Consider the following 9,537-nt stretch of genomic DNA (forward strand, 5'->3'; position numbering starts at 1 on the left):
AATAAGAAATTCATTTGATATTGACGGCAAGCTTTTTGCGCTGACTCAGCCACTGACGTGCGATCAGTTTGCACAACACGCTAGGGCTCGTCCGGGATTTGAACCTGGGACCTCCTGCAACCTAAGCAGGAATCATACCCCTAGACCAACGAGCCCTGTGACACGGCGAATGCCAATTACTTCGGTCCCTCGATGTCGTCCAGGGTGCCCTGACAGTCTCGTGTAGGCTGGCGGGATGGGGGCCTCGCCAATTCCCCCGGTCGGCGACCTTCCTGGGCTATTGGTACCTTCATGTAGAGCTGCCGCTGGGCTCGCACTGCCTGCTGCTGAGAAAGTGATTGCTTTTGCTGATATGACTTGCAATAACGACTGCGCGAAACGCCGCTATCTCGTTAGGGGTGCTACGGCAGACACCCTCTCGAGCACCCCGAAGACTTCTTGAGCCCTCGGCTGTGATGGGTTCCAGGCTGACAAATGAAATGTCGTGTGTGCATTCGCGGACGAGAGAAAGGCTGAGGCAAGTTGGAGTGAACAAGGATGGACTTCTCGGGTCCGTCGTTTCCGTAGTGTAGCGGTTATCACGTCTGCTTCACACGCAGAAGGTCCCCGGTTCGATCCCGGGCGGGAACAGTATTTTCCTGCCTGTGTCGTATTGTCCTCCAATGAGCCACGTCGTGTGTGGATCTGCTGCATGTCCCTTCGTTTTGCAAGTACCACATTTATTGAATTTTTTAGTTACGATGGCAACATCACTACAAGTTGTCTGTGAAGTAAGGTGCGCACAAGCAGTTTCCGTGGTGTAGAGGTTATCACGTCTGCCCATCACGCAGAAGTTCCCTGGTTCGATCCCGGGCAGAAACACTTTTTCATCACTTTAAGCAAGACTTCCTAACATGCATCTGCTACCATCTGTACCCGAAACCTTCGTAATCGCCTTCACGCGTTGGACTACAGCGTCAATTGCTCACACCAAATAAGAAATTCATTTGATATTGACGGCGAGCTTTTTGCGCTGACTCAGCCACTGACGTGCGATCAGTTTGCACAACACGCTAGGGCTCGTCCGGGATTTGAACCCGGGACCTCCTGCACCCTAAGCAGGAATCATACCCCTAGACCAACGAGCCCTGTGACACGGCGAATGCCAATTACTTCGGTCCCTCGATGTCGTCCAGGGTGCCCTGACAGTCTCGTGTAGGCTGGCGGGATGGGGGCGGCGCGAATTCCCGCGGTCGGCGGCCTTCCTGGGCTATTGGTACTTCATGTAGAGCTGCCGCTGGGCTCGCACTGCCTGCTGCTGAGAAAGTGATTGCTTTTGCTGATATGACTTGCAATAACGACTGCGCGAAACGCCGCTATCTCGTTAGGGGTGCTACGGCAGACACCCTCTCGAGCACCCCGAAGACTTCTTGAGCCCTCGGCTGTGATGGGTTCCAGGCTGACAAATGAAATGTCGTGTGTGCATTCGCGGACGAGAGAAAGGCTGAGGCAAGTTGGAGTGAACAAGGATGGACTTCTCGGGTCCGTCGTTTCCGTAGTGTAGCGGTTATCACGTCTGCTTCACACGCAGAAGGTCCCCGGTTCGATCCCTGGCGGGAACAGTATTTTCCTGCCTGTGTCGTATTGTCCTCCAATGAGCCACGTCGTGTGTGGATCTGCTGCATGTCCCTTCGTTTTGCAAGTACCACATTTATTGAATTTTTTAGTTACGATGGCAACATCACTACAAGTTGTCTGTGAAGTAAGGTGCGCACAAGCAGTTTCCGTGGTGTAGAGGTTATCACGTCTGCCCATCACGCAGAAGTTCCCTGGTTCGATCCCGGGCGGAAACATTTTTTCATCACTTTAAGCAAGACTTACTAACATGCATCTGCTACCATCTGTACCCGAAACCTTCGTAATCGCCCTCACGCGTTGGACCACAGCGTCAATTGCTCACACCAAATAAGAAATTCATTTGATATTGACGGCAAGCTTTTTGCGCTGACTCAGCCACTGACGTGCGATCAGTTTGCACAACACGCTAGGGCTCGTCCGGGATTTGAACCCGGGACCTCCTGCACCCTAAGCAGGAATCATACCCCTAGACCAACGAGCCCTGTGACACGGCGAATGCCAATTACTTCGGTCCCTCGATGTCGTCCAGGGTGCCCTGACAGTCTCGTGTAGGCTGGCGGGATGGGGGCGGCGCGAATTCCCGCGGTCGGCGGCCTTCCTGGGCTATTGGTACCTTCATGTAGAGCTGCCGCTGGGCTCGCACTGCCTGCTGCTGAGAAAGTGATTGCTTTTGCTGATATGACTTGCAATAACGACTGCGCGAAACGCCGCTATCTCGTTAGGGGTGCTACGGCAGACACCCTCTCGAGCACCCCGAAGACTTCTTGAGCCCTCGGCTGTGATGGGTTCCAGGCTGACAAATGAAATGTCGTGTGTGCATTCGCGGACGAGAGAAAGGCTGAGGCAAGTTGGAGTCAACAAGGATGGACTACTCGGGTCCGTCGTTTCCGTAGTGTAGCGGTTATCACGTCTGCTTCACACGCAGAAGGTCCCCGGTTCGATCCCTGGCGGGAACAGTATTTTCCTGCCTGTGTCGTATTGTCCTCCAATGAGCCACGTCGTGTGTGGATCTGCTGCATGTCCCTTCGTTTTGCAAGTACCACATTTATTGAATTTTTTAGTTACGATGGCAACATCACTACAAGTTGTCTGTGAAGTAAGGTGCGCACAAGCAGTTTCCGTGGTGTAGAGGTTATCACGTCTGCCCATCACGCAGAAGTTCCCTGGTTCGATCCCGGGCGGAAATACTTTTTCATCACTTTAAGCAAGACTTACTAACATGCATCTGCTACCATCTGTACCCGAAACCTTCGTAATCGCCCTCACGCGTTGGACCACAGCGTCAATTGCTCACACCAAATAAGAAATTCATTTGATATTGACGGCGAGCTTATTGCGCTGACTCAGCCACTGACGTGCGATCAGTTTGCACAACACGCTAGGGCTCGTCCGGGATTTGAACCCGGGACCTCCTGCAACCTAAGCAGGAATCATACCCCTAGACCAACGAGCCCTGTGACACGGCGAATGCCAATTACTTCGGTCCCTCGATGTCGTCCAGGGTGCCCTGACAGTCTCGTGTAGGCTGGCGGGATGGGGGCCTCGCCAATTCCCGCGGTCGGCGGCCTTCCTGGGCTATTGGTACCTTCATGTAGAGCTGCCGCTGGGCTCGCACTGCCTGCTGCTGAGAAAGTGATTGCTTTTGCTGATATGACTTGCAATAACGACTGCGCGAAACGCCGCTATCTCGTTAGGGGTGCTACGGCAGACACCCTCTCGAGCACCCCGAAGACTTCTTGAGCCCTCGGCTGTGATGGGTTCCAGGCTGACAAATGAAATGTCGTGTGTGCATTCGCGGACGAGAGAAAGGCTGAGGCAAGTTGGAGTGAACAAGGATGGACTTCTCGGGTCCGTCGTTTCCGTAGTGTAGCGGTTATTACGTCTGCTTCACACGCAGAAGGTCCCCGGTTCGATCCCTGGCGGGAACAGTATTTTCCTGCCTGTGTCGTATTGTCCTCCAATGAGCCACGTCGTGTGTGGATCTGCTGCATGTCCCTTCGTTTTGCAAGTACCACATTTATTGAATTTTTTAGTTACGATGGCAACATCACTACAAGTTGTCTGTGAAGTAAGGTGCGCACAAGCAGTTTCCGTGGTGTAGAGGTTATCACGTCTGCCCATCACGCAGAAGTTCCCTGGTTCGATCCCGGGCGGAAACACTTTTTCATCACTTTAAGCAAGACTTACTAACATGCATCTGCTACCATCTGTACCCGAAACCTTCGTAATCGCCTTCACGCGTTGGACTACAGCGTCAATTGCTCACACCAAATAAGAAATTCATTTGATATTGACGGCGAGCTTTTTGCGCTGACTCAGCCACTGACGTGCGATCAGTTTGCACAACACGCTAGGGCTCGTCCGGGATTTGAACCTGGGACCTCCTGCAACCTAAGCAGGAATCATACCCCTAGACCAACGAGCCCTGTGACACGGCGAATGCCAATTACTTCGGTCCCTCGATGTCGTCCAGGGTGCCCTGACAGTCTCGTGTAGGCTGGCGGGATGGGGGCCTCGCCAATTCCCGCGGTCGGCGGCCTTCCTGGGCTATTGGTACCTTCATGTAGAGCTGCCGCTGGGCTCGCACTGCCTGCTGCTGAGAAAGTGATTGCTTTTGCTGATATGACTTGCAATAACGACTGCGCGAAACGCCGCTATCTCGTTAGGGGTGCTACGGCAGACACCCTCTCGAGCACCCCGAAGACTTCTTGAGCCCTCGGCTGTGATGGGTTCCAGGCTGACAAATGAAATGTCGTGTGTGCATTCGCGGACGACAGAAAGGCTGAGGCAAGTTGGAGTGAACAAGGATGGACTTCTCAGGTCCGTCGTTTCCGTAGTGTAGCGGTTATCACGTCTGCTTCACACGCAGAAGGTCCCCGGTTCGATCCCGGGCGGGAACAGTATTTTCCTGCCTGTGTCGTATTGTCCTCCAATGAGCCACGTCGTGTGTGGATCTGCTGCATGTCCCTTCGTTTTGCAAGTACCACATTTATTGAATTTTTTAGTTACGATGGCAACATCACTACAAGTTGTCTGTGAAGTAAGGTGCGCACAAGCAGTTTCCGTGGTGTAGAGGTTATCACGTCTGCCCATCACGCAGAAGTTCCCTGGTTCGATCCCGGGCGGAAACAGTTTTTCATCACTTTAAGCAAGACTTACTAACATGCATCTGCTACCATCTGTACCCGAAACCTTCGTAATCGCCTTCACGCGTTGGACCACAGCGTCAATTGCTCACACCAAATAAGAAATTCATTTGATATTGACGGCGAGCTTTTTGCGCTGACTCAGCCACTGACGTGCGATCAGTTTGCACAACACGCTAGGGCTCGTCCGGGATTTGAACCCGTGACCTCCTGCACCCTAAGCAGGAATCATACCCCTAGACCAACGAGCCCTGTGACACGGCGAATGCCAATTACTTCGGTCCCTCGATGTCGTCCAGGGTGCCCTGACAGTCTCGTGTAGGCTGGCGGGATGGGGGCGCCGCGAATTCCCGCGGTCGGCGGCCTTCCTGGGCTATTGGTACCTTCATGTAGAGCTGCCGCTGGGCTCGCACTGCCTGCTGCTGAGAAAGTGATTGCTTTTGCTGATATGACTTGCAATAACGACTGCGCGAAACGCCGCTATCTCGTTAGGGGTGCTACGGCAGACACCCTCTCGAGCACCCCGAAGACTTCTTGAGCCCTCGGCTGTGATGGGTTCCAGGCTGACAAATGAAATGTCGTGTGTGCATTCGCGGACGAGAGAAAGGCTGAGGCAAGTTCGAGTGAACAAGGATGGACTTCTCGGGTCCGTCGTTTCCGTAGTGTAGCGGTTATCACGTCTGCTTCACACGCAGAAGTTCCCCGGTTCGATCCCGGGCGGGAACAGTATTTTCCTGCCTGTGTCGTATTGTCCTCCAATGAGCCACGTCGTGTGTGGATCTGCTGCATGTCCCTTCGTTTTGCAAGTACCACATTTATTGAATTTTTTAGTTACGATGGCAACATCACTACAAGTTGTCTGTGAAGTAAGGTGCGCACAAGCAGTTTCCGTGGTGTAGAGGTTATCACGTCTGTCCGTCACGCAGAAGTTCCCTGGTTCGATCCCGGGCGGAAACACTTTTTCATCACTTTAAGCAAGACTTACTAACATGCATCTGCTACCATCTGTACCCGAAACCTTCGTAATCGCCTTCACGCGTTGGACCACAGCGTCAATTGCTCACACCAAATAAGAAATTCATTTGATATTGACGGCGAGCTTTTTGCGCTGACTCAGCCACTGACGTGCGATCAGTTTGCACAACACGCTAGGGCTCGTCCGGGATTTGAACCCGGGACCTCCTGCACCCTAAGCAGGAATCATACCCCTAGACCAACGAGCCCTGTGACACGGCGAATGCCAATTACTTCGGTCCCTCGATGTCGTCCAGGGTGCCCTGACAGTCTCGTGTAGGCTGGCGGGATGGGGGCCTCGCCAATTCCCGCGGTCGGCGGCCTTCCTGGGCTATTGGTACCTTCATGTAGAGCTGCCGCTGGGCTCGCACTGCCTGCTGCTGAGAAAGTGATTGCTTTTGCTGATATGACTTGCAATAACGACTGCGCGAAACGCCGCTATCTCGTTAGGGGTGCTACGGCAGACACCCTCTCGAGCACCCCGAAGACTTCTTGAGCCCTCGGCTGTGATGGGTTCCAGGCTGACAAATGAAATGTCGTGTGTGCATTCGCCGACGAGAGAAAGGCTGAGGCAAGTTGGAGTGAACAAGGATGGACTTCTCGGGTCCGTCGTTTCCGTAGTGTAGCGGTTATCACGTCTGCTTCACACGCAGAAGGTCCCAGGTTCGATCCCGGGCGGGAACAGTATTTTCCTGCCTGTGTCGTATTGTCCTCCAATGAGCCACGTCGTGTGTGGATCTGCTGCATGTCCCTTCGTTTTGCAAGTACCACATTTATTGAATTTTTTAGTTACGATGGCAACATCACTACAAGTTGTCTGTGAAGTAAGGTGCGCACAAGCAGTTTCCGTGGTGTAGAGGTTATCACGTCTGCCGCTGGGCTCGCACTGCCTGCTGCTGAGAAAGTGATTGCTTTTGCTGATATGACTTGCAATAACGACTGCGCGAAACGCCGCTATCTCGTTAGGGGTGCTACGGCAGACACCCTCTCGAGCACCCCGAAGACTTCTTGAGCCCTCGGCTGTGATGGGTTCCAGGCTGACAAATGAAATGTCGTGTGTGCATTCGCCGACGAGAGAAAGGCTGAGGCAAGTTGGAGTGAACAAGGATGGACTTCTCGGGTCCGTCGTTTCCGTAGTGTAGCGGTTATCACGTCTGCTTCACACGCAGAAGGTCCCAGGTTCGATCCCGGGCGGGAACAGTATTTTCCTGCCTGTGTCGTATTGTCCTCCAATGAGCCACGTCGTGTGTGGATCTGCTGCATGTCCCTTCGTTTTGCAAGTACCACATTTATTGAATTTTTTAGTTACGATGGCAACATCACTACAAGTTGTCTGTGAAGTAAGGTGCGCACAAGCAGTTTCCGTGGTGTAGAGGTTATCACGTCTGCCCATCACGCAGAAGTTCCCTGGTTCGATCCCGGGCGGAAACACTTTTTCATCACTTTAAGCAAGACTTACTAACATGCATCTGCTACCATCTGTACCCGAAACCTTCGTAATCGCCTTCACGAGTTGGACCACAGCGTCAATTGCTCACACCAAATAAGAAATTCATTTGATATTGACGGCGAGCTTTTTGCGCTGACTCAGCCACTGACGTGCGATCAGTTTGCACAACACGCTAGGGCTCGTCCGGGACTTGAACCCGTGACCTCCTGCACCCTAAGCAGGAATCATACCCCTAGACCAACGAGCCCTGTGACACGGCGAATGCCAATTACTTCGGTCCCTCGATGTCGTCCAGGGTGCCCTGACAGTCTCGTGTAGGCTGGCGGGATGGGGGCCTCGCCAATTGCCGCGGTCGGCGGCCTTCCTGGGCTATTGGTACCTTCATGTAGAGCTGCCGCTGGGCTCGCACTGCCTGCTGCTGAGAAAGTGATTGCTTTTGCTGATATGACTTGCAATAACGACTGCGCGAAACGCCGCTATCTCGTTAGGGGTGCTACGGCAGACACCCTCTCGAGCACCCCGAAGACTTCTTGAGCCCTCGGCTGTGATGGGTTCCAGGCTGACAAATGAAATGTCGTGTGTGCATTCGCCGACGAGAGAAAGGCTGAGGCAAGTTGGAGTGAACAAGGATGGACTTCTCGGGTCCGTCGTTTCCGTAGTGTAGCGGTTATCACGTCTGCTTCACACGCAGAAGGTCCCAGGTTCGATCCCGGGCGGGAACAGTATTTTCCTGCCTGTGTCGTATTGTCCTCCAATGAGCCACGTCGTGTGTGGATCTGCTGCATGTCCCTTCGTTTTGCAAGTACCACATTTATTGAATTTTTTAGTTACGATGGCAACATCACTACAAGTTGTCTGTGAAGTAAGGTGCGCACAAGCAGTTTCCGTGGTGTAGAGGTTATCACGTCTGCCCATCACGCAGAAGTTCCCTGGTTCGATCCCGGGCGGAAACACTTTTTCATCACTTTAAGCAAGACTTGCTAACATGCATCTGCTACCATCTGTACCCGAAACCTTCGTAATCGCCTTCACGCGTTGGACCACAGCGTCAATTGCTCACACCAAATAAGAAATTCATTTGATATTGACGGCGAGCTTTTTGCGCTGACTCAGCCACTGACGTGCGATCAGTTTGCACAACACGCTAGGGCTCGTCCGGGACTTGAACCCGTGACCTCCTGCACCCTAAGCAGGAATCATACCCCTAGACCAACGAGCCCTGTGACACGGCGAATGCCAATTACTTCGGTCCCTCGATGTCGTCCAGGGTGCCCTGACAGTCTCGTGTAGGCTGGCGGGATGGGGGCCTCGCCAATTGCCGCGGTCGGCGGCCTTCCTGGGCTATTGGTACCTTCATGTAGAGCTGCCGCTGGGCTCGCACTGCCTGCTGCTGAGAAAGTGATTGCTTTTGCTGATATGACTTGCAATAACGACTGCGCGAAACGCCGCTATCTCGTTAGGGGTGCTACGGCAGACACCCTCTCGAGCACCCCGAAGACTTCTTGAGCCCTCGGCTGTGATGGGTTCCAGGCTGACAAATGAAATGTCGTGTGTGCATTCGCCGACGAGAGAAAGGCTGAGGCAAGTTGGAGTGAACAAGGATGGACTTCTCGGGTCCGTCGTTTCCGTAGTGTAGCGGTTATCACGTCTGCTTCACACGCAGAAGGTCCCAGGTTCGATCCCGGGCGGGAACAGTATTTTCCTGCCTGTGTCGTATTGTCCTCCAATGAGCCACGTCGTGTGTGGATCTGCTGCATGTCCCTTCGTTTTGCAAGTACCACATTTATTGAATTTTTTAGTTACGATGGCAACATCACTACAAGTTGTCTGTGAAGTAAGGTGCGCACAAGCAGTTTCCGTGGTGTAGAGGTTATCACGTCTGCCCATCACGCAGAAGTTCCCTGGTTCGATCCCGGGCGGAAACACTTTTTCATCACTTTAAGCAAGACTTACTAACATGCATCTGCTACCATCTGTACCCGAAACCTTCGTAATCGCCTTCACGCGTTGGACCACAGCGTCAATTGCTCACACCAAATAAGAAATTCATTTGATATTGACGGCGAGCTTTTTGCGCTGACTCAGCCACTGACGTGCGATCAGTTTGCACAACACGCTAGGGCTCGTCCGGGACTTGAACCCGTGACCTCCTGCACCCTAAGCAGGAATCATACCCCTAGACCAACGAGCCCTGTGACACGGCGAATGCCAATTACTTCGGTCCCTCGATGTCGTCCAGGGTGCCCTGACAGTCTCGTGTAGGCTGGCGGGATGGGGGCCTCGCCAATTGCCGCGGTCGGCGGCCTTCCT

The 9,537-nt window shown here is 53.3% G+C and overlaps 29 non-coding genes across 29 annotated transcripts; 19 read left to right on the forward strand and 10 right to left on the reverse strand.

The window, feature by feature from the left end:
- Positions 1 to 83: 83 nt before the first annotated feature.
- Positions 84 to 155, reverse strand: Trnap-agg. The gene has a single exon. It is a non-coding gene; the product is annotated as a tRNA-Pro (tRNA).
- A 402-nt stretch (positions 156 to 557) lies between these two features.
- On the forward strand, positions 558 to 630 carry Trnav-cac. Its single transcript has one exon. It is a non-coding gene; the product is annotated as a tRNA-Val (tRNA).
- A 158-nt stretch (positions 631 to 788) lies between these two features.
- Positions 789 to 861, forward strand: Trnad-auc. Its single transcript has one exon. It is a non-coding gene; the product is annotated as a tRNA-Asp (tRNA).
- Positions 862 to 1,055: 194 nt separating this feature from the next.
- Positions 1,056 to 1,127, reverse strand: Trnap-agg. Its single transcript has one exon. It is a non-coding gene; the product is annotated as a tRNA-Pro (tRNA).
- Positions 1,128 to 1,528: 401 nt separating this feature from the next.
- On the forward strand, positions 1,529 to 1,601 carry Trnav-cac. Its single transcript has one exon. It is a non-coding gene; the product is annotated as a tRNA-Val (tRNA).
- Positions 1,602 to 1,759: 158 nt separating this feature from the next.
- On the forward strand, positions 1,760 to 1,832 carry Trnad-auc. Its single transcript has one exon. It is a non-coding gene; the product is annotated as a tRNA-Asp (tRNA).
- A 194-nt stretch (positions 1,833 to 2,026) lies between these two features.
- Trnap-agg lies at positions 2,027 to 2,098 on the reverse strand. Its single transcript has one exon. It is a non-coding gene; the product is annotated as a tRNA-Pro (tRNA).
- Positions 2,099 to 2,500: 402 nt separating this feature from the next.
- Positions 2,501 to 2,573, forward strand: Trnav-cac. The gene has a single exon. It is a non-coding gene; the product is annotated as a tRNA-Val (tRNA).
- Positions 2,574 to 2,731: 158 nt separating this feature from the next.
- Positions 2,732 to 2,804, forward strand: Trnad-auc. Its single transcript has one exon. It is a non-coding gene; the product is annotated as a tRNA-Asp (tRNA).
- Positions 2,805 to 2,998: 194 nt separating this feature from the next.
- Trnap-agg lies at positions 2,999 to 3,070 on the reverse strand. Its single transcript has one exon. It is a non-coding gene; the product is annotated as a tRNA-Pro (tRNA).
- A 402-nt stretch (positions 3,071 to 3,472) lies between these two features.
- Trnav-cac lies at positions 3,473 to 3,545 on the forward strand. The gene has a single exon. It is a non-coding gene; the product is annotated as a tRNA-Val (tRNA).
- Positions 3,546 to 3,703: 158 nt separating this feature from the next.
- Trnad-auc lies at positions 3,704 to 3,776 on the forward strand. The gene has a single exon. It is a non-coding gene; the product is annotated as a tRNA-Asp (tRNA).
- A 194-nt stretch (positions 3,777 to 3,970) lies between these two features.
- Trnap-agg lies at positions 3,971 to 4,042 on the reverse strand. The gene has a single exon. It is a non-coding gene; the product is annotated as a tRNA-Pro (tRNA).
- Positions 4,043 to 4,444: 402 nt separating this feature from the next.
- Positions 4,445 to 4,517, forward strand: Trnav-cac. Its single transcript has one exon. It is a non-coding gene; the product is annotated as a tRNA-Val (tRNA).
- Positions 4,518 to 4,675: 158 nt separating this feature from the next.
- On the forward strand, positions 4,676 to 4,748 carry Trnad-auc. The gene has a single exon. It is a non-coding gene; the product is annotated as a tRNA-Asp (tRNA).
- A 194-nt stretch (positions 4,749 to 4,942) lies between these two features.
- Trnap-agg lies at positions 4,943 to 5,014 on the reverse strand. The gene has a single exon. It is a non-coding gene; the product is annotated as a tRNA-Pro (tRNA).
- Positions 5,015 to 5,416: 402 nt separating this feature from the next.
- On the forward strand, positions 5,417 to 5,489 carry Trnav-cac. The gene has a single exon. It is a non-coding gene; the product is annotated as a tRNA-Val (tRNA).
- Positions 5,490 to 5,647: 158 nt separating this feature from the next.
- Positions 5,648 to 5,720, forward strand: Trnad-guc. The gene has a single exon. It is a non-coding gene; the product is annotated as a tRNA-Asp (tRNA).
- A 194-nt stretch (positions 5,721 to 5,914) lies between these two features.
- Positions 5,915 to 5,986, reverse strand: Trnap-agg. The gene has a single exon. It is a non-coding gene; the product is annotated as a tRNA-Pro (tRNA).
- Positions 5,987 to 6,388: 402 nt separating this feature from the next.
- Positions 6,389 to 6,461, forward strand: Trnav-cac. The gene has a single exon. It is a non-coding gene; the product is annotated as a tRNA-Val (tRNA).
- A 443-nt stretch (positions 6,462 to 6,904) lies between these two features.
- On the forward strand, positions 6,905 to 6,977 carry Trnav-cac. Its single transcript has one exon. It is a non-coding gene; the product is annotated as a tRNA-Val (tRNA).
- A 158-nt stretch (positions 6,978 to 7,135) lies between these two features.
- On the forward strand, positions 7,136 to 7,208 carry Trnad-auc. Its single transcript has one exon. It is a non-coding gene; the product is annotated as a tRNA-Asp (tRNA).
- Positions 7,209 to 7,402: 194 nt separating this feature from the next.
- Trnap-agg lies at positions 7,403 to 7,474 on the reverse strand. Its single transcript has one exon. It is a non-coding gene; the product is annotated as a tRNA-Pro (tRNA).
- A 402-nt stretch (positions 7,475 to 7,876) lies between these two features.
- Trnav-cac lies at positions 7,877 to 7,949 on the forward strand. Its single transcript has one exon. It is a non-coding gene; the product is annotated as a tRNA-Val (tRNA).
- A 158-nt stretch (positions 7,950 to 8,107) lies between these two features.
- Positions 8,108 to 8,180, forward strand: Trnad-auc. The gene has a single exon. It is a non-coding gene; the product is annotated as a tRNA-Asp (tRNA).
- A 194-nt stretch (positions 8,181 to 8,374) lies between these two features.
- On the reverse strand, positions 8,375 to 8,446 carry Trnap-agg. The gene has a single exon. It is a non-coding gene; the product is annotated as a tRNA-Pro (tRNA).
- Positions 8,447 to 8,848: 402 nt separating this feature from the next.
- Positions 8,849 to 8,921, forward strand: Trnav-cac. Its single transcript has one exon. It is a non-coding gene; the product is annotated as a tRNA-Val (tRNA).
- A 158-nt stretch (positions 8,922 to 9,079) lies between these two features.
- Positions 9,080 to 9,152, forward strand: Trnad-auc. The gene has a single exon. It is a non-coding gene; the product is annotated as a tRNA-Asp (tRNA).
- Positions 9,153 to 9,346: 194 nt separating this feature from the next.
- Trnap-agg lies at positions 9,347 to 9,418 on the reverse strand. Its single transcript has one exon. It is a non-coding gene; the product is annotated as a tRNA-Pro (tRNA).
- Positions 9,419 to 9,537: the final 119 nt, after the last annotated feature.

This window comes from Schistocerca piceifrons, chromosome 2, assembly GCF_021461385.2.
Source record: "Schistocerca piceifrons isolate TAMUIC-IGC-003096 chromosome 2, iqSchPice1.1, whole genome shotgun sequence".
Classification (NCBI taxonomy): domain Eukaryota; kingdom Metazoa; phylum Arthropoda; class Insecta; order Orthoptera; family Acrididae; genus Schistocerca; species Schistocerca piceifrons.